Raw genomic sequence first — 24,874 nt, 5'->3', positions numbered from 1 at the left:
CTCCCCCAGGCGCCCCTTCTCCCTTTTAAATAAGTTGTACTTTCAAGAATCATGATTTAATTAAATTTTGAAGAGCATTATTCTACTTAGAAAAAAGATTGCATCTTAAAAACTTTTCTAGTATAATTCCCTGAATTGTATTTAAAATGATAAAAAGAAACTAAATTTAATGGAAAACGCTTGAGAACTCTAAGAATCCTGGTACATTGGAAAGCTTAAAAAACAACTATTGATTAAATTTTAATGACTTTTAAAACTGTTTTTGTACATAAAAGACATAAGAATATTTTCCATTTTCCTTGGCTAAAATAAATCTCCATATTTTTCCAAATAAAACCAAAAACAACAAAAATACACAAATTAACAGTGCTAGCATGAAAATATTTACCTTTGGAGCCAAGACTCTGTGTGTGTGTATGTGAATGTGTGTGTGTGTATGTGTGTATGTGTAGAAATGCTTACTCCTTTCAAGTAATAATTATATTAATTTGTAATACTGAGCATTTAAAATATTCCAAATAAATAAACATTCCAGTCACTGTTCAGATTGGTTGGTACGTAGGAAGTCATTTAATTCTTACAGCACCCCTGAGAGAGGTGTTACTGACATCCGCGTTTCCTGGACGAGGAAATAGCAGGCGTGAAGGTGTAGAGGTGGTATAGGTGGTCGAGAAGAATTTGAGTCCAGGTGTCTAGTACCAGACCTCGTGCCTTTCGCTGCTGTGCTCTCCGATCGCATGTGCTGTGCTCCGAGTTAGTGCTGTGCAAAAAAATGGCTCACTGACCAGTGCCTGTCTGCAAGAACTTGTTGTCACCAATGTACAGGATTATTAGAAACTTTTCCAGTAATGTAACATTTGCAAGACATCAAATTTATGACATGTTCTCGAGTAATTCACTTCTGTCATTGTGTTTTTAAAATGTATCAGTCCTGGGGCGCCTGGGTGGCACAGCTGTTAAGCGTCTGCCTTCGGCTCAGGGCGTGATCCCGGCGTTATGGGATCGAGCCCCACATCAGGCTCCTCTGCTATGAGCCTGCTTCTTCCTCTCCCACTCCCCCTGCTTGTGTTCCCTCTCTCACTGGCTGTCTCTATCTCTGTCAAATAAATAAATAAAATCTTTAAAAAAAAAAAAATAAAATAAAAAAATAAAATGTATCAGTCCATAATGAATTGGAGGGAAAACTGGTTATTAACCACAAATAATTCAAGAAACACTGCTCTAAGTAGAGTGCCTTTTATGGGGCGTTAGGTTCTTTGAAATTCATAATTTCATTTAGCTCACACAATAACCTTGCAAAGTACATAGTGCTATTTTATGTCTTAGGTTGAGAAAACTAAAGATCAGAGAAGGTATATATGTAGTGTATCTGGAATTCAAAGCTTGATCTTTATTCTGTAAAATATAGAAACTGTATTCTTCTGTCCCTAGAGACATTTGTATTAGAACTTCTTTTTTTAAGATTTTTTAAAAAAAATTTTTAAGTAATCTCTATACCCAGTGTGTGGGGGTCAGACTCATAACCCCATCATCAAGAGTCCCACGTTCCATGGACTGACCCAGCCAGGCACCCCCATACTGGAACATTTAATTACCCATGTAAATCAGTTAAAACCTTGCAAGACATTTTTTTTTTCTTTTCTGCCAGTTATCTTTATAAAAGAGAACTTAGACTGAGTAAGTAAATTTAAAAATTTTGAAGAGTCCTTAACCCTAAAGAGAAAAATACAATGTGGTCATTTGTTGATCCTTTGTTAAGATGTTTTTTTTTTATTATTGTGACTTATTAGAGGCAATTTTTTAAATGTTTATTGGCAACCCTAGTTAGTAAATATTTCTCAGAATGGACAATCCAGACCTTTTTGCTGCTATTTCTAATTGTAATGGCAGAATGGGAGTTAGCATTACCTTCAGTTTCCTCGTCTATAAAATAAAAAAGATGAGCTGAATGATTTTAAATGCCATTCTAACTCAAACATTCTGTGGTTTATTTACCTTTTCTTAGCTTTCTCCTGATGAGTTTTATTCTTTCTGCTTTGCAGTTACTCCTGTTCCTCAGAAACCCCTCACTGATCCTGTGTTTCCCTCTGTTACCTCGGCATTCTGTTATTTTTGCCTGCGTCCCACTTTCCTTGCAGAATGATCTCCCTGCTGCCCGCCTCCGCCCTCCCCACTGTCCTTCTGTTCCTTGATACTCTGGCCTGGCTTCTCCTCACGCTCCTTCATTATAGCTCCTCTGGTTAAATTCCTAACTGTGGACTCCAGCAGGCAGCCTTCCATCTTTCTTTTTCTTCTCTCTTATGTTGGCCAACCCCCTCCTCCTTGAATCACTTTTGGTCCCCATGCCTTCCTCCAACCCTCCCTCCGGCCCTCCATCCCCATCTTCCCTCCTTCACATCCATCCATCTGTCTCTCTGGCTTCTGAATGAGAACTTTCCATTTGGGTCCCCACCTTTCATACTTGCTCTGTCTGCCATGCTCTTTATCTTAGTAAAAGGCCCCATTATTCATCCAGCCAAATCAGAACCACTTTTTTATTCTTTGGACTTGCCTCTTGCCTTCTCCCACCCAATCCAGCCTGCCACCAGGTCCCATGAATTTGGTCTGCCAAATGACTCATGTCTGCCTCCCCATCCCCACTGTCACCGCCTCAGTGAGAAAGTTCTTTTGAATTGTGTTGCCTCCCAAATCCCTTCCTCAACTCCAGGCTCAGTCCCTACAATCTACCTTTGTTCACTGAATGGCCAGAAATGTTCTTTCTAAAATACAAACCTTGTATTTTTTTTTTTTTTACAAATTTTTTTCCATAGCTTCCCCATTGCCTTCAGTATAAGAAAGAGTAACAGGGGCAATTATACCACCCACCACTGACTTATTTGTATCGCCTGCCATTTTGCAAAGTATTTTACATACATAATCTCCTTGTAGTTCATCGCCATTATGGTACTAACCACACTGTGCATGGGTGCATGGGTCTCCCCACTGGAGACCCCCCTCCCCATATAAGTTGATGAGGCTTTTCATGTGTGCGTATCTTCAGCACCTGAAACAGTGTGTATAAACCCACTGCATCTTCGTTGAGTGATTTCTGTTGTCATCATAGGGCTCGCTCGTAGGATGTGGGGCATCTTGTAGAGTCTTGTAGTAGAAAAGCCTATGGGGAGCAGGCTGGCTTGGGAAGAATACGGTCGCAGGTCAGGTCAAGGGAACCAAAGGTCCCATTACCCATTGCAGCCACCTCTCTCCAGTCCTTAGGATGGCATTGTCACCTAAATATAGCAGGACTGTACTAGCAGCCTCACACCCACATGCGCCGTATTTTCAGGCAAAATAATTGCATTGTACAGAAAATAGTGTTGGAGAGTCAATTGCCTTCCGTGCTCTGGTTTGTCTAATTTGTCACTGCTGACCCTTTACTGAAAGATAGTGATTCTTTCGTTATTATTGTAACACAGTTGCTCTTTCAAGCCGTCCGTATTTCTTAAATTATCAACCTTCACACAGCATGGTATCCTGTGTTTAGCAGCACCAACTATTCATTTTAATTCCCTTTCTTGGGTGTTTAATTTAAAACATATAAAATTTAAAATTTAATTTAATCCCTCCACTTCTGAGATGTTTTAAAGGGTGTAAACTGAGGTTACGAACATTTTTGGGTCAAGTTATCGATAGGAATTTGACATTTATATGAATAAGAATAATACCGAGAGTTACAAAAGCTAGTATAGAATTGCAAGGGCTATGAAGCTCTGTGCTTGAGGCCATAAATTGATTGCCAGCAGGGGTCAAACAGGAGTCTCTGCTTTCTCTGTACAATCTCCCTTGGGGAAACCGTTGCCGTATTTGGTGCACCAGCAGAAAGGGCAGAATAAATTTACACCTTCTTCAAATAAATTGCCAGAATATTCACTGCTTAAGAGATATGTGGATTAATAGAACTTCTTATTTAGACAGCTAAACATAGAGCCCACGATTATTTTTCTAGAAGTAATAGCAGCCAAGAGAAATAAATCGAATAATTTAGTCAAGCATATGCAGACAGCCTCTGTTTGGTCCACACTGTGTGTTTTAAGATAGGGTGTCAGAGTTCTGTTTTTTTGCTATAAGAACTGCTGAGAAAAATAAAAGATTATTCCAAATGAACTAAAATGCTGCTAATTACCTAAAACAAAGTGCTAAAACCAAAGTTGATCCTCAAACTATAAATATCTATATGTTGCAGTTTTGCTCATGCTTATTTATTTTATGTTGCCTTAAAAGAATGTTTTCTTATAAAAAATGGAATCCTGAATGTTATTAAGTATTGGAGTAAGCTTCTGAAAAATGGAAGTTATATTTAAATATAAAATAGAAGGATTGGCTCCCTTTTTTGTAAAGATTGTGACACTAGATGCTTTTGGTGAAGATTAACTCTGGGGTCAAGCAAACCTTTCAGGGCCTAAAATTAAACAGTAGGTTTTTTCATTTTTATTTTGTTTTCAGGCATAATTTTTTATTATTATAGTGAGTTTTTTCTTCATGAAGGTAGGATATGAAGTCTTTTTGTTCAACACTCCCTCGTAGGTCATTTAAGTGAAGTTCCATCCTCATATAAACTGGGTGTATGTTCTCAGTGGCCAAAGGAAAGTTATATCCAGCCTGCTTTATTTTCTCTCTTTTGCCCTGTCATCTGTCGTATGTCTTGTTTGATAGCTGTTGTTGTTGTTTTTAACTACTTGCTGTCTGCTGTCATCATCCCATGACTCCTTTTATTTTCTTTTCTCCCTCTTACGTTTAGGAGAGACTGTTTCTCCAGGTGCCTATTTGTTACAGGCCCGCGGACGCATTACGTTTCCCTCCACATTTAGATCCCATGTGGTGTTCTTCCTGCTGCCTTGTCTGGTGCTGCGTCTACAATTACAGTGCCTAGAGGAGTGTTGTCCTGCATTAGAAAAACAGACTGGAGGCTAGATAGCATAAATATTAGTGATTTGGGCTACGATTACATATAGGAAATTTAAATAATATCTCAGCCAGGGGCCTCCAAAGCCCCTCGGTTATAGCCTGGCCTGCAGCTCTGCTGTTGTGAACGATGAACTGCTGTCTTGTACAGTGTGCGTTATGGAGAGCTTAAAAAATAGATTTTTTTGTAATTAATTAGATCTAGGAATCATTATCCGTACAACAGGAAGTTGGCTATGAGCTGTTAATGCCGACGTTCGAAATGGTTCATATGCCAGCAGGCCACTAGGAGATGCTAAATAACAATATGGCCCATTTAATTTACCCATTTCAACCTGCACTGAGGAAAGAATCTTAAAAGTTGCTTCTAGCTTAATTTTTACATTCTTTCGAAGCATTGTTATTTATAGTGCCCATTAACTCATTTTTTTCCTTCTTTACTCAATAAATGTTTTATCTCCACAGTAAAAACAGCTCCTCCACCACCAATATCCAGTTTTAGAAGCTGTGGTGCTAACCTTATCAGAAACAAATAGTTTTTTCTCTTTTCTTCTTCTTTCTTTCTTCCTCGAGAAAGAAAAAAAAAAGAAGGAAAGAAAGAAACCAGGCAGGAAGGAGAAAAGGAAGGAAGGAAGGAAGGAAGGAAGGAAGGAAGGAAGGAAAAAAAGGATGGAAGGAAGGAAATAAAGGGAGATGAGATATGAGAAAAAAAGGATGAAGATTTTAATTAATACAATCATAACACATGGAATTAGAAGACAGCTTAAAAATCATAGCCCTGCCTTCCCTCATTTTCACCCAAAGCCCAGAAAGTTGATTTTTCCCCCACATGTGTTTAATGGCCACGTCGGTCTCTGGTGTTCCTTGGCACCACCGGCTGCCATGAAAGGCTCATTCTCTCAGAATGTCAGACATAAATACATAAGTTGCTTCTCTCAAAATGTCAGACAGAATTATATAAGTTGGTTGTATTGGAGATAACCCCATATCTTCAACTAATTTCTGCAATTTTTGACAGAAAGGAACTCTAGCAAATTCAAAGGTACAATGATGTTTAAAAAAGAGAGAGAGAAGAATGCTCAATTTTAAGTATTTTGTGAACTCAGCCACTTTAGTAGAGATATTAAGTGAAGTGCTGTCACAATTTTCCTCCAAGCGAGAACTTTTGTGTAGGAGTAATCAAAGTCAGAGCACTGATGATAGAGACTTTAATTCAGCCCAGTAATTGAGAGCACAGGTGTAGGGTCAGATAAACTAGGTTTAAATCCTCTCTAGTTTTGTGATATTGACTGGGTTACTTAACCTCTCTGACCTTGGTTTTCTTATCTGTAGAATGAGGATAATAATACCCTTCTTGTTAAGGTTGGTGGGAGATTTAAATGAGATAATATGCATGAAGGTAGACGCAACAGTACTTGGCACTCATTACGTTAAGTGATTGCTGCTGTTTTTTCTCCCAATAATAATAATAATAACAAAATGCACCCACAATACAGAACACAGTCATTGAGCAATTCTTAAAAAATAAAAGAAATTTGATACATGTTAGGTAGAAGCCAATGTATACGGCTTATACTTAGTCTAAAATATATAAAAGATCAGTGTGGAGGAAGAAAAACACACTGAAAACATTTTTCTGTTCTGATTTCTCACAGATTTTTATAAAATGTCTCCTTAGGTTAAAAGTACAGTTCAGTTGGTAGAACTCATCCAAAAGATTGGGAGAGCAGAATGAATATCCAACAGTTACACATTCGATTTATTTATTTATTTATTTGAGAGAGAGAGAGAGAGCACATACACAAGCAAGGGGAGAGGGGCAGAGTGAGAGGCGCTCAAGCCCCCTCCCTGCTGAGGGGGGAGCCCAGCGTTGGCCTGGGTCCCACAACCCTGAGATCATGACCTGAGCCTATATCAAGAGTCGGTGGTTTCGCCGACTGAGCCACCCAGGCGCCCCAGCAACAGTTACATACGAGTCAAGGTTCACTAATGTCTCTAAGGGTTATGCTACCAATTGGGGTCGTCAGGGTCGGAATTAGACATTTTTTTCCAGACCAGAGGTCTTATCACTATTTTCTAGCCCTTTTTCCTTTATTCACTCCACACCCTAATTCAATCCCCAATAGTGCCAGTCTTCCAAACGTTTTATTTTAGTCTTTCCTCTTCCTCGTAAACCTTTGCTTTCCTGGAATTCCTCACAGTCCTTGTTTCTGGTGCTTAATCCTGCATGAAGTCATTGGGTGACCATGCCTGTAAACTTCTTTCCTAAATAAAATTAGCATTCAGCAGGGGTCTTCGATATCTTAAAGGAAAAGAAAGAATAACAGAGAATAGGTTGGGGACTCTGAAGGGGCAGTGGGCAAGATATTTTGTGCAGAAAGAAATTTTAGCACCTTTTGCCCCTGAGCAGAGTTGTATGTTTTCATAAGAACCCACCAACACATTTTAGAAAAGCTACTGGTGTATGGAATGGTTCTGACTCCCAGCACTGCCTCCCGTTTTCTAGGTCCCCACATATGACATTTTGTTGTATGGAAAATCAGAATTTTCTAATCTCTGGGTGGTGTAAAACATTATCTTGTTACACAATTTGTTTAAGAATAAATACATAAAAATATTGTCTAGAGCTGTTCCTCAGGTTCATGCCTGTTGCCAGAGTTAATTTGGAGCATTATTTACAGGGGGTAAATTATCTTTAAGACTCTCACGGCCTGGCGGCTGCCCAGAGTCCTAGGAGATGTAATCAGTTTCATTTCATTCTAAACAATAGATGGTGGCGGGAACTCAGGTAGGTGGCGGGTTGACTGCACCCCGACTGTTGACTTAAGTTGTCAAGAGAGCTTGACTCATAGCTGGACCTGACACCAGTTTGGGTCAGCTGGCTTAGCTGTAAACCATTACCAGTAAACTAGGCTACTTTGCGTGCAAGGAGGGAGAGGCTGACCCCTCTGATCACGTTCGCCTTCCTGCTCGCTGCAGGCTCTGCAGCCTGGCTCTGATGCTCGCTCTGACTGTGCGGAGCCTTTCGCTTCTTCCTAGCGCTCATGTGCCACCCTGGTTATCCAGCCGCGGGCCTGAGGGAATGCCAGCAGACTGTGCGCGTTCTAGTCACTTCTAACTTGTGTTGGTGGTATTTAGCTCTGTAGCATTTCATGATTTTCATGGGGAACTCACATCTGTCCAGTATATTTTAGGCTAGAGCAGAGCAGGAATTACATTGCATCAGCATTAATCATCCTTGTTACCTTCTGATTAGCTCATTCAGGTTAAATACTGGTTGAAAGAGTGATCTAAGGTTGAAAGCATGAGGATAAATGTGGGCAAAGTGTTAGCAGTTGGTTTAATGAGAGTTTTTTAAAAAAAGTTTGAAGGTAAGTGCTTCTCAATACGTAATTTGAATTTTTTTTCTACCTTTAGCCTTTGAAAATAAGTAGTAGCAATTTAAAATCTAGACACACGCACACATGAAAATTTGTTACCCCTTGGATACTAGTTTAAATGTGTTTACTCTGAGGTGATTTAAAGCACTAGACAGGTATGTTTGTTTCAGTAGGTGTGATCAAACACTACCTTAATTAAATGGTGAGGTGCTATGAGGAACTGAATCTCAGGGCGATCCAAGGCGGTTGTAACCTCACACCCTCCTGTTCCTACCTGGCTCTGAGTCTCAGGAAACCTTGCACGTCTGAGGTGTGTTTCCTTCGCTTCCTCTGTCCACCTATAGGCTGTGATATGGACAAACACGAACATGTCCACAAAAGACTAGGAGAAGAAAGCAATCGAGTCTCGGAAACTGCAAGAGGAAGTCATTAACTATTTCAGGGGGGGTGGCTGTAATTGGTGTGTGTCAGCGTTATAGATGGCATGGATGGCCTTAGTGTTCTTTCTGTAAATTAGTTTTTGGTGTGGAAAGCCAGAAAGCTCAAGCCTTTTAAATATATACTTCAAGTTGATTTTCTTTTCTTTTCTTTTTTAAAGGTTTTATTTATTCATTTGAGGCAGAGAGATAGTATGAGCAGGGGCAGCAGGGAGGGGCAGAGGCAGAGGGAGAACAGACTCCCTGCTGGCTCCCGGAGCCCAGTGCGGGGCCCTGATCATGACCTGGGCCGTCCAGACGCCCCTCAAGTTGATTTTCTTCTTTCATTCCCTTATCAAACTTCATAGCCTGGTCTCTTCCCTCTTATGACTTTGAAACTCTTCAGGTCATTTCAGTGATTTGCTTCTCAGTTATGGACGGTTCCATATTCTGATGACTGGAATTTGTCATCGAGAGAATGTCTGCTAAACATTTACCTGCTCCTTATTTTACTTTCCAGTTTAGTTTTCATTTATCGCAGAGCAGAGTGCAAATTTTCACGAGAATAGAAACAATAAACGGAATGGCATGGTATATTTTTATTTACCGTGGCTCATATGCATTTCGCTTTCCCATGGCAAAATGGGAACAGAGCCATCATGACTCTTTCGTCGTCCTCCCCTGTGTCATTCACGTTCATGGGGTACGTTAGTTACTCACATGGTGTGACACGGGAAAGGAAAGTTACAGTTGTTTTTCTTTGGTTTACATGGTATCTTCAAATGAGGGAAACTGCCTTCAGTTGAAGAATGTTTCATGAATTTTAGTCTGTGGCATTTCCTTTTATATTAATATGTAAGTAAAAAATAACTTGATGGTTATATTTTAACCAAGAAAATAATAAGATACATATTTTTTCTTGTATTTATACTTGCTGGGTTTTACTTGACTTTATGAGATGAGAATAAATTTGAGAGATGAGCCATTAAAAAGCATAAACATTAGAAGCAGTCTTCTTTTCCTGGGACAGTTTGATGTGACATGAGTCTGTGGTTTTAACGTATTAACACAACTCATTTTTTTATACCTGCACTCAGGAATTGGGTAGTTTATAGACAAACGTGCAAAATGGAGGATTTTTAAAAATGCATTTGAAGAAATCAAGAGAAAGGAAATTAAAATAGAAAAAATAAGATGATGTCAATGGTGATGTTATCATCAAAGCTACATGTCCTCTAATCATACAAGCTCATTTGACTGGCACTGCATATTTCACAAGAAGCTTTGTAGGAGCCAGTGCAAAGACAGAAACACTATCAGTTAAATGATTTACACAAACTGTGTAGGATTAAAAAGTCTGTGCTCAGGAACGGAGCTGTTCCTAATATTGAGACTGCACAAAACTTCTGCTGCGACACTTCTCATAACCTGCCAAGTGCTCGTCGGTGGCCCTGTGGAAGCTCTTTTCCTCTTTCCTTTTCACTGTAGGTGAGAGAATGTCAGTCACAGTTCAGAAAAAGTCCAAGTACAAAGTCTTCCCACTGTCTGGTTTAATACGAGGATAAATTTAGACCATGCAGAAGGCTGGAGGGACGGCACATCCTTCAACCAGTCCTCTGCCGTTACAGCTATGTAATCGATAAATAATGGATTACAGAAAATTTAATATTGTATTATCTGAAGAATACACAGAATAAAGATATATTTTGTAGCCTCTTAAAGATCGATCAACAGGCTTTAAAAAGCCCACTTCTCTGATAGAACTTTAATCCTTATAAAGATGATGTGAAGGAACATTTTAAATCACTTTAAAATTGGTTCTGGTTAATTGTCAGTCGTGCAGTTAGTCACCCCATTCTTTCCCCTCCCCAAAATTCTTTTTGCTTTTTGGATTATAAAGCTGGGCTAAGATAATATCTTTTATCACTGTAATTAATAGACACACTTTTTCTCATTAAGCATACTCTTATCTATATGCTTTTCTGTGTATTTTCAGTTCAGTTTCTCTTTTTTCTTTTTTTCCAGTTCAGTTTTCTCAAAGTCGTACTTGTCTGCTTTAGTTTTTTGTTTTGGTTTGGTTTTACTTGTTTTACTATAAATTTAATTTAGTTTTAAAGAAATGGAAAGGTGGGTGAATATTCTCATTCTTCTTCCTCTAAAACTTTCAGGTCACCCCCTCTGACTTCTTTTTCCATTTGGAGACATAGGAAGTTTGGTTTGTTTGTTTATTTGGGGGATAGGAGGGTAATGAGCAATGAAATGAAGATGAACAAAAATTCAAATGCTTATTTTCACAAGAGCCTGGAAGCTAAAGTTTTTAGGGCATTCTTTGAATACTTAAGGGCTCTAATCATTCTCTTTAAAATAAATAAATAGTAAAATGATTTCATAAACCCCTGCTCCTATTTCCAGCTGCAAAGAAATTTATCAAGAGAAAGCAAGCTTCATTCCAGGCTTTCATAACAGCTTGCTCATTTATCTGCTTGCTTCTTGTTGGTTTATATTATGAACATGGAACAACTTTATGGAAGAAAATATATATGCAATGAAGGTTAATTTTCAGCTGTTTATGTTGTTCTCTGAATTTGCTGCAGAACACCTATTAATTTATATTCACTTTCCTATCATCATTATTCTGAATACACATTTCTGTGATTCTCTGTTGTCTATGTATTTATCATTTTTAGAGCTTATATAACATTTCATTAAGTTTACATTCCCTTCTTTGCTCATTGTTAAACATTTGGATTGTTTTCAATTTCTCTCATGTAAAGAGTTGGCCAAGAATTCCTTGTCCTTTCTTTGAAGTGGAGATGTAGAACCAAGGTGTAAGATTCATTATAGCTCTTTGTAGCTAATATTTAATGTTAGATAATACAAAACTGTGATCCAGTACAGTGGCATTTTTCTGTTCTATAGATTCACTGTAATTAAATTATATATCCTTATATTTTCAAAGTATCCTGTATAATGTATCACCTCATGGGATTCTTTTGAAATAGGCTGTACAAACATTTATGTGAATGGGCATCAGGAAATAAGTTTGTTGTTTGAGTCTCATCTTTTGAATGAGAGGAAGAGACTACACAAAGTCTGATGTTCACTTTTGCTCTAAAATTCTCCATTGTAATAACCTGGAACAGATTTACTGTTTTAAATGATTATACGTGTTTATAATTATGTCTTTGCTTTTATGATTTATTTTTGGTCTTTTATCTGTAATTAATGCCAAGTCACAACCAGGAGGGTAACAACCCATGGTTTTATTGTTCTATGAAGAAAGGGAGACTTTTATGATGCATTCTCCAGGAATTCATTTTGGTGGGAAGTGGAGACTGCCCATGTGTGAAACCAGGCATATATGCAAGTCATAATTAAGATGTTATCAGAGAAAATGGTTTCATTTCTGGACACTTCTTTATCTTTTGTTGGACATGATTTTATGCATTGTTTTGTCCATTTACAATGACTGCTGGCTGCCAGACGGTGAACCATAACTCTTCAGTGAATTTCAGCCCTTTCCTGTTCTCTCCTTCCTGTTTTCCGTCCTTGTCATGAACGTGCATCACTTATTTCTCCCAATTCTCAAATCCTCTGGCTTCCACCTGTCCTGGGTTTTAGGGATGTCTTCTGATAATAGCTTTGGCATTCCTTTACTTCTAATCCTACCCACCCCCCAGCGTTGGCCCTGCTGCTAGCACCCTCTCTCCCCTCCTCCACTGCTATATATGTGTCTAGAAGCTTGGTCTAAACCTGACTAAAGGTGTCCTATTATTGGATCTCTGTTGAGCCCTCTAGGGTGTCCATGTGTCTTTTCTTTTTCAGACTTTTCTGCATATTCACAATAGCCACAGCCAGTCCTTTTCATCCATCTCAAGGATTGTACCCCAGCTTAACCTAACCTGTTCAGCAGCAAGATGGGACCTCCCAACAAGGACCATCTCCACTCCCCTCCTCGCCATGCTCAGAATGTGCTTATATACTGGCCATTTTCCACATCCTCCTGCCTAAGGATGTGTCTGTCCTCTCTTCAGCCAGACTGAAGGGAACCCCAACAGTCAGGTGAGAGGAGTGCCAGGTTCCCTGCTGACTATGTTCTGGAAAACACAGTCAGTGGTGGAAGAGCCTGAGCAAAGTCAGCTGAAGGTTCGTGTGTCCGAGGTGGAAATCACTCGGCCTAGGGTGCTAAGCTGTGACGGAGAGGTAGAAATACAAGTTTGGCTACACACAGGAACTGAGGATGAACTGCGGAGTCCAAGAAAGAAGCAGGTGGGCCCAGAGAGGAGGGAGTCTGAAGGAAGCGGGGTGATAGGGCAGAGTAGAGTCACTGTGAAGAAGGTAAAACCCACAGGGTCTGTCAATAAAATACGTTGTCTGGCCTGTTGAAAGAACTTCCTCATAGGTGTTCTTCCTGCTTCTGACTCACCTCCCCCATTTCCAACAGTTGTAATAGTTACCACGTAAGGGCTGGCTCGGTGCCGGGCAGTATCTTAGTGCCGTGTAGTCGTTAGCCAGTCAGCTGTACTTCTCATTGTGTAGACTAAAACATAGAGGCTTGAAGAGGCTTCAGATCACACAGCTGGGTGCCAAATACGCGCTAGACTTTTTAACCTGGGTGTTCTGTTGACGCTTCAAGTTCAGCTTACGACGGAACTCCTGTTCCCCTCCCCAAGCCAGCCTCACTGCTCTCAGGCTCTGGTATTTCTCTTCATTGTACTCCTGCTTTCAGAGGTACAACGACTCAAGATGTGAACACGATGCCGTTCTCCTTCTGTTCTCCTGCATCCAGTGTCCAGCTCCTTGTCACAAACTCGTCCTTTTTTTTCCTAACGTTGATCACTCTCTGAATGAACAAGAGAGAAAAAGGAGAAAAGATGAAAGTAAAGTAGGGAGAGAGTGCTGGGAGTCAGAGTGTTAGAGGTGTCCTAGAGAAGCCCTGTTTCCTTGGAGATTTTCTTTGTTTAGGAATTCCTGCAGGCTACTGTAGGGTACAATATGCAGGTTGATTGCTGTAACTCCATGCTCATATGTGGGTATAAGCCTCAGCTTTCAATTGAATTCCTTCTTTTGAGCCTTTCCTTAAATCATCTGATAGGTCATGATGATTTTTATTTTTATTTATTTCATAATAGGAAACATGGGGAAAAATCGAGGTACAAAGGAGATACATTAAAAAGTAGGTCTTAGTCTGGCCACTCAGTTCTTCCTTCCTCCAGAGTGTTCTTAATTGGGGGGAAGAGTTGATGTCATTACTCTTTCGGCACATTCTCTTTGCTCTGAAGCTGATAGAGGTGGATGTCTACTGCTTCCTTCATTCTTTTCTCTGTGTGCTCATTTTTTATTACCATGTAACAAATTACCACAGACTTAATGACTTAAAGTAACACAGATTTGTTGCCTCACAGTTTCTGTGGATCTAAAGTCTGGTACAGGCTCTCACCAGGCTGAAATCCAGGTGTTGGCTGTGTTCTTGTCTGGGGCTCAGGGTTCTCTTCAAGCCTTACTGGTTATTGACAGACTTCATTTCCTTGCAACTGTATGACTGAGCTCCCTGTGTTCCTGCTAGATGCCATCTGGATACCATTCTCAGCTCTTAGAGGCCACTCACAGTTCTGTGCTGTGTGGTTCCCAGAGATGGCTCATACAGTGATATTTGCTTTCTTCTAGGCCAGCCAGAGCCTTTTCTCTTGCTTCCCCTTTTGTCAGCAATGGCAAAAAAAAAAAAAAAAAATCTCTTGGTTTTTATATTTCAGGCCCATTGGGATAATTAGGTCAGGCCCATTGGGATAATCTCCTTATTTTACCGTCAGCTGATTGAGACCTTAATTACATCTGCAAGATCTTTTCCCAGCAACACCTAGTTTAGTGTTTGGTTGCATAACTAGGAGCAGCTCCCTGCACACTGGGGGCTGGGATTTGGACACCACATTAGAATTCTGCCTACCAAGCTCTAGTTTATGCCTTATCTTGGGTTATAAGGGCTCGGCTTGGCTAGGAGATAAGGTGGGAAAATACATCTTAGAGGGTAGAAGTCAGGATTGGAGGTGGGTGAAACCCAGTGAGGGTGATTGTTTCCATGACTGAGTCCACTTTGTGCTAGAGAGATCAAACAACCCCTTTATCTCCTGTGCTTTTATACCAAGACCTAATCTCTTTCAGTGCATTATTTGCATAACTTTTGAATACTGTTTGGAGAATAGTTCAATGTCCCAAGGTTTCCTGATGGTGTGGAGTCAGCTAGCCCTTTTTTCCTCCAGTACCTGGGGTCACCTTTTTCTTTGTTTGCCCAGGACCGTCCTGGTTTATGCCTGCTGTCCTAGTATATTTATTAATAGCACCTCACTTTCACTCAACAGGGTCCGTGTTTGGAGGATAAATGTAGACACACTATCCATACCATTTAGGCTCCTGCAAGTCCCATCTTTCTCAGCTGCTTCTTTCTATCATCCTAACGCCGTTTATACACTGACAACCCATGGACCTTAAGCTCACCCCATCGCATCATTTGTCAAATGAACAATGAAAGGAAGGATGATTAATAGTGTCAAATACAGTAAATAGGTCAAGTGGAATTAGGACAGAAAATAACATTCGTGGATTTGCCAGTGATGAGATAATTTCATCACTGTGTTGGGGCAGGAGCCAGGTTATAGAGGATTTATCAGGAAGTTAATAGTGCAGAAGCAGCAATGATAGACTATTCTTCCAGAAGTCTAGAAGGGAAAATATTCGGAACCAGGTAGGGAAAGAGGGAAGAGTTAGGCAAGACAAGCTGGTTGTATTGTTCCTTAGTAGAGTTGAGCCCTGGTATGGGGAACAATATGGTAATGCTAGAGAAAGAGGTAAGTATGAAGGATAAGAAAGCCCAGGAGGGGTTCTAGAAGAATGAAATGTAAAGCATAGTTATAAAAGAAAGCAGCAAATGTGTTCTTCAGAATTTGGGAAGGGGATACGGAAAATTAAACCAAACTGCAGTGAGATATGTGGATGCAGACAAAATTCTGGTTCTCCCAGATGCTCTCCACCTTCTGTGTCGTCTTCTGTAACTAGTTGTTGGCTCTGCAACTGTTACTCCTAATTCTGACTTCCCCAGCTTTCCCTGTGAGCTATCACTATCTTATCTCTGGAGGTTTTTGCATCCTTGATGTGTTTTTAATAAAATATATTTATAAAATAAAAATAACTGCTTGGAATCACACCCTTTTGATTTAAAATAAGTGGTCAATTAAAGCAGCTCATGGATGAGCTACCAATAGGCTTTGTTTTACAGAGATGAATACAGTTTGTTAAAGAACACACGTAGCTGGGTCCCAAGGCGGGTCTGTACCTAATAAAGCTAGCAAAATCACTAAGGAAAACATCTGTTTTGTTATCAGGCCAAGACAAACTGCCTACAAGTTCAGCACATGAAAGACTTGTTCATGTGAACATAGGATTAGTTTAGTACAACTGTTCGTTCATCCAAGCAAAAAATGGATAATCTAATCTTAGGAAATTATTTTTGTTGTTTTTAAAATAACCAATTTTGGTTCAACTTGATAAACATAAATCAAATATGAGCAATTCATGAATGACATTTTCCCTATCTACACAAAAGGCACAAGGGCACACAATTTCATTTTAAGAACTTTATTTGTGAATTGTACACTCAATCACTTTCTAAATCTTTTAATCTATAAATTTTTCAATTTGATGGATTGTCTATACGTCACATGTAAATTCATAATGTCTTTTACTAGTGCACATTTTAATGAAATAGAACAAAATTGAAATAGCATATTAAGAACTTTTTGTATTGAAATATTCTGTTATTGTTTCTGCGTTTGATGTTTGTGCTTGAGATTCAATACAGATTTTATTTTAGCATCTTTCTATCAACATCAATTTTAGGCAATCACAGGAACATATAATCACAGGAACATGTCATATTTAGTTAACATTAAATATTGCCTCAAGAGTTCTCTCAATAAGCAAAATTCTGAGACCCATGCTTGGAGCTTGGAGTTTTAAATCCACTGGAATTCTCTTTATAGAATTATTCAGAGTAAAACCGTATACCCTGCTGGGAATCACCTGTACTCTGATGCATTTCTTTACTATTAAAAAAATACAGCAGCCATTGGTTTTGTTTTGAGCATAACTCATATTTGAGAGGAAAACTTTACGTTTATATATCTTTTAAATTATTCAGAGTGATTAAAGAAGCATCTAGTCTAGAGGTCAGTAAGCTTTATTGGTAAAGGGCCAGATAGTATTTTCGACTTTGTAGACCAAGCCATAAAATGAAGAATAAACTATCTGTCCATCTATCTACCATCTATCTATAAGGAAAACAAATTTCCACAAATGTTTTATTGATGAAAATATAATAATGTAGTACAACATTTAAAATATAGACCTTCTGGTAAGAAGAATGGGATTACTTTATTTGGATAACATTTCACTTACTGAGGTTCATGGTTCAATGTTCTCTAGTGTCAAAACCAATTGCTAGTTTTCACTTGTGAATGTTGATGTATCATGAGATTTATGTATTTTTTTGAAAACGTCTTGTCACCCAGATACGAATGCCAAATATTGATATCAGCTCATGATATNTTTCTGGTAAGAAGAATGGGATTACTTTATTTGGATAACATTTCACTTACTGAGGTTCATGGTTCAATGTTCTCTAGTGTCAAAACCAATTGCTAGTTTTCACTTGTGAATGTTGATGTATCATGAGATTTATGTATTTTTTTGAAAACGTCTTGTCACCCAGATACGAATGCCAAATATTGATATCAGCTCATGATATCAGTTTATCATAGTTTTAATTGAACATATCTGTTGCTTGAAAAGGATTTATAGAATTGCATTAGATCCTTTTCTTGATACTTGCCTTCTATCAGATCAGTCACTTCCAACTGAAGGTTAAGTCAAAGCTCCTCAATCACAGAGTTAAATGGACTTTTAAACATAGACATTTCCTTTGCACTTGTATCGAGACCTGAAAAACACTGCTGGTACTGCAGATTTGTGTGAAAATGGAGAGTACACTTAACGCGTTAAGTTTTGACAGCATGGAATGTATATAAAATGTCTTAACATTGGTTGTGATTTAAACAACTTGATTGTTAAAGATGACCTTACTGAAGTATAAGCTTTGCCTGAAAACATTATTTGCCATGTCATGTTAAGTTGAATTTGTTACGAAACATTATCACATCTATAACAAAAGCTAATTTTCAAGACCATTCAAACTGATAAAAGTTAAGTCTACAAGAGTGAATGAAATTCCCTGTTGACACTACTGGCTCAGTATCATGTAAAAGTCAAATATTCCCACAGAGTACCTGCAGAATTAACGTCATAGTCTTTCATTTTCCGAAGCTCATCAGTTCGTCTAAGCCTTTGCGTGTGTGCGTTTCACACATAGTTTTAGCTCCTGTTAGTTGTAACACATCCCAGTAGATTCCACTTCATGTTGTAATGAATTAGCATTTCCTCAACCTGTTTGACAATGTTCCTGGTGGGAGTCGCTCCGTGCAAGCCATTCTGAGAGGCTAATTTTTGGTCACTTCAGTTTTAGCACTGACTCCACAAATACAAGTAACAGTATTGATAACCTCTCTTGATTCGTCAGAGCCAAAGATTCCTGCTCAAAGTCATTTGCTTTGTTTCCTAATTGGCTGTTGGTATCGATCCCAATGTCCTCACCTCGGGGTGGCTAGAACATTGTAGTGGGAGGAGATGAGACCAGGGGAGTTAGAGTATGATGGGCTTTACTTGCTTGCCATTCCTGAAGGCTGGAGATGTATCTTGCAGGACACTGGTTGGTTTGTTGTGTTTTTTGTTTGTTTGTTTTTAATTTTACTAAGTTTGTGTGCTTAACCTCACAGTCCTTTATTGAAAAAAATAAAAATAATTTCAAATGGAAACCCAATCTGTAACAGTTAAATCTGAAGTCTCTTTGGTTGAAAAGTCAGGAGGTGTGGGGGACCTAGTGCCCCACAGGCCTGAGGTGCCACTCAGGCCCTGTCCCCCTAGCCTGCTTGTGGAACAGTCTGAAAACCACTGTTTTTAGCACAACTGGGGAACGCGTGGTACGCCGTACTTCGAGCAAAGGTAGGAGCCCATATGATCACCTCTTAGGTATCAGACACTGAGCTAAGTCTTTTAAAATATCTTTTAATCCTCACAGCAACGTGATCATTAGGTTTCATTGCCATTTTGTAAAATGAAGAAAAGATTCAAATACATAGGATTTTCTTAGTATTGTTATTTATAGGATCTCAACTTTCTAGAATAGTACAAAGAACTTCCTACAGGGATGGAAATGTTCTGTATCTGTGCCGTTGAATATGGTAGAAAGTGGCCATATGTGGTTATTGAACACCTGAAAGGTGGCTAGTGTAAATGAGGAACTGAATCTTAACTTTTATTTGCTTTTAATTCATTTTCGTTTTAATAGCCACAAGTAGATAGCATTTACTGTATGGAAAGTTCACATCTAAATATAGTCTCCAAGTGATTCTGGAGTGTATTTGTTCTCTAGTGACTCTGTCTTACTTTGCCACTTGCTTTGGAAGATTATTCTGTAGTTTACATTTATCTTAGAATGTTTTGTTGAGTGTATCACATTTAAGTTCACCTCTTTCAACTAAGAAGTTGACAGGTCTCAATAAAAAATTTTATATGGGATTTCCCTTTAAAGGGAACTGATGAGTCTTTCATTGACTCATTAATATTTATTAAGTACCTAGTTTATGCCAAGTGTACACTGGACCCTGCGAATGCAGCACACAAGACAGACATGTGGCCGCTGTCCTACAGGAACTTTGCAGTCCCAGTGGAGAAAACTTAGAAACAACCCGCAATTCTAATTGAATATTAGGAAATACGTGTTTGGGAGCTCGGAAAAGGCACTAAATATAGCCTGAGTTTAGGGAATGCTTCCCAGAGGAAGTGCTCATTCTACGTGGAGGCTCCATGGTGAGTGGGAGCTGGCTGTGCCCAACAGGTTTGTAGGAGCAGCAGGAAAAATGTTGTAGGTGTTGATGGCTACAGACTAGAGCGTGTTGGGGCTTCAGAGAAGGGACTAGAAGTTCTGTCGGTCTGGACGATATTGTGTGAGACGTGGAGCCTGCATGATGTGCCCCATCAGGGTCAGCCTCTGGGGCACATAGCAGGGCAGAGAGGGCGCGAATGGCTGGCTGGGGCAGGGAGACTGTGGGAGAACAGTGGAAGAATTCGCACAAATTACAAACCTAGAAGGTATTTAGGAGTTTAATAAAAAGAAAGAAAAAAATCACAATGATATCACTGCACTTCTTACTAGACAAGCTTACTTTCATTACTATCCCTTGGTGAATTAATTCAAGCTTCAGAGAATTGTCTGAATCTATCAGGAAGAACTCTTCATCTACACCTTTAAGATGGGCTCTGAAAAAGTTGATTTCCTTTTGCATGTCAGAGATCTTTTTGTACAGATCTGAAATTCCTTTTGAAACATGATTCCTCTTCTTTCTTAAACTGCCCCCCCCCCCGTATTATAGCACCTTAAGGGTTTATTTGAAGATGGCCAGTATGTAAAGCTTTTCTCTCCTGTCGGTTTTAGATGTAATCCTTACTTTCCTTATCTACAGATAAAGAAACTTAATTCTCTGGTATATTTGGCACTGGTTTGGGCAGTAGTACTACCTGAGGATGAATATTCACGAAGGTGTGTTACAGGTTTATTCTCACATTCAACTTCCTCATTGAGAGCTGAGTCTGTGTAAAATGTATGAATCTGTTTGATGTTTGTTGGTGATATTGATAACTAGGGATTTCACTCAGCAATTCGTCGTCTTCTCTTTATACTGATCACCTTAGGGAGAAAGGGCACCACTCTCAGCAGCCCACCATGAAGCTTTATATTGATAGTTTTTGACAAGCCAGCATAGAAATTAGCACCTAGCGGAATACAGAGAACATTAAAGATATGTACCTTCACACTTGTGTTCCTCTGTGTTTAATTCCTTGCTAAACATGGATGGACTTCATAATTCCAAAAGGATTTAATTAATTGTAATTTGTGAAAGCATATCTGTAAAAAAAAAAATGGGATCAGAACAGTATTATGCCTACAGAAATCACTCAGATGTTTTTCTTAGAGAAATGCAAAGTCTGGTTGAAACATGGGGGACTGAGCCATATGAACCAATGTCAGTCAATAGACGTGCCATATAATTTTCTCTATTTTGATGTCTACTTTTGCATTTTTTCTGTCCATGCATGACAGTTTTAATGTTTTACATGGAGGAGTTGTGAAAAATTAGTTTCAGTGGCTGATTTTGTGCAGCAAACATTAAGTCAGTTCCCATGAACAGCCCCTTGGTGCAACCCTTAATAAATGCAAACTTTATTTTTAGTAATGACCTTTCGTAATGTGAGCCTTGATCCATTGAGATGCTGTTCACTTTTGATGCATCTCCAAATCCCTTTTTTTATGCATTTTAAATCAACACACGCTTGCTCTGAATTTATGCATGTGGATAGACGGAGATGTAATTTAAACACATCTGTTCAAATATGCATTTCAGATCAACTTGGTGCCGGTTCTCATAATACGATGGAGTTTTTGACGGGTATTATATCCCTAAAGTACACAACAGATGGTATTTATTAGAGAATGAATAGAAATGAAATTTAAGGATGTTGAGCTTTTTGTCTTAAGTCACTCATTTTTTAGTCATAAAATAATAATGGTCTGAAGTTCTGTGTCCCTTATGTGATAAAGCATTGTGTGAGACTGTTTTCTTTCAGATGAGAGTCTCTCAGTCAAACTGATATTAAAAATATCTTTTTGTTGAGTAGTCACCATCATTGAGAAAATTCAGTGAGAAAGAGATAGGGCAAATAATGGGCATTAACAATGAGATACCAGCTACAATTAATACTTTATAAGTCATATAGATAATGGATTTTAAAAGATGGAGTAGCTTCACTAAAAATCTTCATTCACTTTAGGAATATGTCAATGAATAGTTTCAGGTTTCTTATAAATTATTTCTATACACTGGGGTCATTATTTCAATGCCTAAAGTAAGATTTCTTTACTCACCTTCAAAGCTAACCTTTTTCCCCCAAATACCTGTACTAAGAATGAATGGCATGATATATCCATAATGAAGTGACCTAAAATTAATATTCATCGCCTTTCAGATTTACTGTTTTCAATTATGAGCTATACTTAGATGATTGTCATTTGAACAAATATAGAAAAATATGACAAAAACATGCACTCCTCATGCCCCCACTGCACTCTTTCAGGCATTGCACGCCCATGTACCTTTGTGCCCACACCCGCACATAGGAAGCTCACAGGACCATCCGTTGCCCTTGTCACGATGAGCCCTTGATGGGAGACTAGTACTATTGCAGTGTTCAGAGTTACAATAACTAGCTTTTAACACTTATTTCTTTCTTCTGAATTTATAACACTGGGAACCATTTCCAAAGAGCTAGATCAAGGATAAGAAACAAAATCTATATATGCATGCCTCTTTCATGCATTTGATAAGAGCTGTATTCTCACATCCACAATCAGATGCAGGGAAACCAGACTGAGATTACTTGTGAGCTATTATTGACTTCTGCAAACAACACCACAAGTAAGTCTTTTTCTCAGAGGTTTAGACAGAGGGAGTGCAAAAGGAAAGCGATGATTTGTGAGGGGACCTGCAGTTATGTTAGTCAGTAATAGAAAACATTTTAAAATATTTGAAATAATATAATTGCTTTGCACCGAGAACACGTACATGAATAAAAGATGTTAGCAGGTGTCCTGCTAGTATGGAATCTCATGCTGTTGTATTTATTGGAAATATGCACGCCATCAGCAGATTTAAATTTGTAAAAAGTAATCGAAACAGAAGGCTTGAATAAAAACTCAGGCTTAAAATCATGTAACTCCTTAAACTGAATTTCCAATTTAATAAAATACAGGTTTTGCATCAAATTACCTTTCTTAGATTTTTTCACTGTAACTCTGAAAATCATGTTTTTCTTGGTATTTCAGATTTTTTGCTTTAAAATACTATAATGTACAACAAATAATACTTGCCTCTAATATTTGACTTACCTGTTGCATAATTTGATAAAGATTTTTGTAGCNTAAACTGAATTTCCAATTTAATAAAATACAGGTTTTGCATCAAATTACCTTTCTTAGATTTTTTCACTGTCACTCTGAAAATCATGTTTTTCTTGGTATTTCAGATTTTTTGCTTTAAAATACTATGATGTACAACAAATAATACTTGCCTCTAATATTTGACTTACCTGTTGCATAATTTGATAAAGATTTTTGTAGCATTTAAATTTTTGATTGATAGCCTCTAAATGTTTAATGTATCTCCAGATTATCTTTTTTATGGTTAGTAGCACACAGATTTGTAAACATCACATTATTATAGTCAATGTACAAAGACACATTTCCTTATTGTTTCATGTTCATCAGTGAAATCGATTTTAATGCAATCAATTGCATGGATAACAGATTCAACTTTAAATAAGGGAATAGTCACCTAGAATACAATTTGCTTTTCAGTGAAAGTCTTTTCCCTCCTCCTGTTTTTGTTTTTTCTTTTATGTTATTTTTATCCCTTAATGTTTTTCACTACCAGGGAAAATTTATTCCAAGTGCTCAAGTCTTAATCCATTTTGAGTCTACTGTGGCTCCCTCTTCAACATTTCTTATAACTTGGTCATCTTGCTTATCTTTTAACTGTAAGTTTATTTCCTACCCGCCCTGCTCTACCCCCACTACCACCATATTCACCCCTGTCCCTGCTCCACTGCTNGTTTCTTTCTTTTATGTTATTTTTATCCCTTAATGTTTTTCACTACCAGGGAAAATTTATTCCAAGTGCTCAAGTCTTAATCCATTTTGAGTCTACTGTGGCTCCCTCTTCAACATTTCTTATAACTTGGTCATCTTGCTTATCTTTTAACTGTAAGTTTATTTCCTACCCGCCCTGCTCTACCCCCACTACCACCATATTCACCCCTGTCCCTGCTCCACTGCTAATGAGCACATTTTTAGAATCTCATGATGCATTAAGCCGTGGGAATATAAAAACCAGCTACAACCTGGCCCCGGCACTTAGATCCCATCAGTCACACCACGAACACCATTCTAGTGACGCTGGGTCCTGGGCTAGCTGTCTGAATTAATAGCCTCACACCTCGAGTCCCACTGCCTCCCTTTTTTACCATCTCTGCTTTCTTCCACCCACACATGCCTCCACCCAAGTCAGCCCTCATCTATCACCGTTTTGAGGATTATACAGTTTCCCACGCCCCTCCCCACTTCCCATGCCCACTGTCACTGGCCTAGTTGAGGCCATCATTATCTTGTGCTCTGTCATCTGTCTTAGGAATCATTCTTCATGTATGGCTGCAGTCACCTTCCTAACACACAGTTTGAAAGTGTGGCTCTCCCAGAAGCCTTTGGTAGTGCCTTTTTGCCAAACTTCACCATGCTGGTCCTAACCTCCTTTTTAGCTAGCGGTTCCCGTACTCCTCCTCATGCATGCCACATCCTACATTGTTTGCTGTTTATTTCTTTTTTGCCTGAATACCTTTGCTCTTGCTTTTTCCTTCTTCACCTTCTCTGTGTGTGCTGTTCAGAATCTGAGCCACGTATGTCTTGCTGCTGAGCACAAGGAATGTAGCAAGTCCAAGCGGAAAATACATACCAGCTTCCTAAGACTGAGTATGACAAAAGAATCTAAGTATACCCCATTAATTTTTATATTAATTGCATGTTCAAATGACCATATTTTATCTATTTGGGGTGACATATTCTTAATTTCACCTGTTTCCTTATTTAATATGATGGTTAGAAAACTTAAAATTGCTCATGTCACTTGCATTCTGTTTCTGTTGGACATCGCTGCCCTCTGCCCCCGAGCCACGTTCCCGAAGGCTTCTCGCATCACTCTGCCCTCGGCATCGTATTGCTGTAGCGTTTACTAACCATGCCCACGTAGCGCTTAAGCTCCGGGCGACAAATTCTAGTTATTTATGAAGAGAGAGCGTGGCGCCGAATGAAGAGCTCAGACCTTGAAAGCAAGATGCCTGGAGTGCACATCACAGTTCTGCCCTTTC

General features: G+C 38.8%; 1 protein-coding gene and 1 long non-coding RNA gene across 5 annotated transcripts in view; one reads left to right on the top strand and one right to left on the bottom strand.

Annotated features, from left to right (window-relative positions):
• CDKAL1 (CDK5 regulatory subunit associated protein 1 like 1) overlaps positions 1–24,874 on the top strand; it is a 623,544-nt gene that overhangs the window by 430,353 nt on the left and 168,317 nt on the right. The window lies entirely within an intron of this gene.
• LOC117802271 overlaps positions 13,020–24,874 on the bottom strand; it is a 21,748-nt gene continuing 9,893 nt past the window's right edge. The window contains exons 2-3 of the long non-coding RNA XR_004625360.1: positions 20,709–20,807; positions 13,020–13,580 (exon numbers count right to left, since the gene is read on the bottom strand). This is a non-coding gene — a long non-coding RNA (uncharacterized LOC117802271). The remainder of the gene's footprint in view (positions 13,581–20,708; positions 20,808–24,874) is intronic.

Source organism: Ailuropoda melanoleuca, chromosome 5, assembly GCF_002007445.2.
Source record: "Ailuropoda melanoleuca isolate Jingjing chromosome 5, ASM200744v2, whole genome shotgun sequence".
NCBI lineage: Eukaryota > Metazoa > Chordata > Mammalia > Carnivora > Ursidae > Ailuropoda > Ailuropoda melanoleuca.
This window is presented reverse-complemented; position numbering and strand designations above follow the sequence as displayed.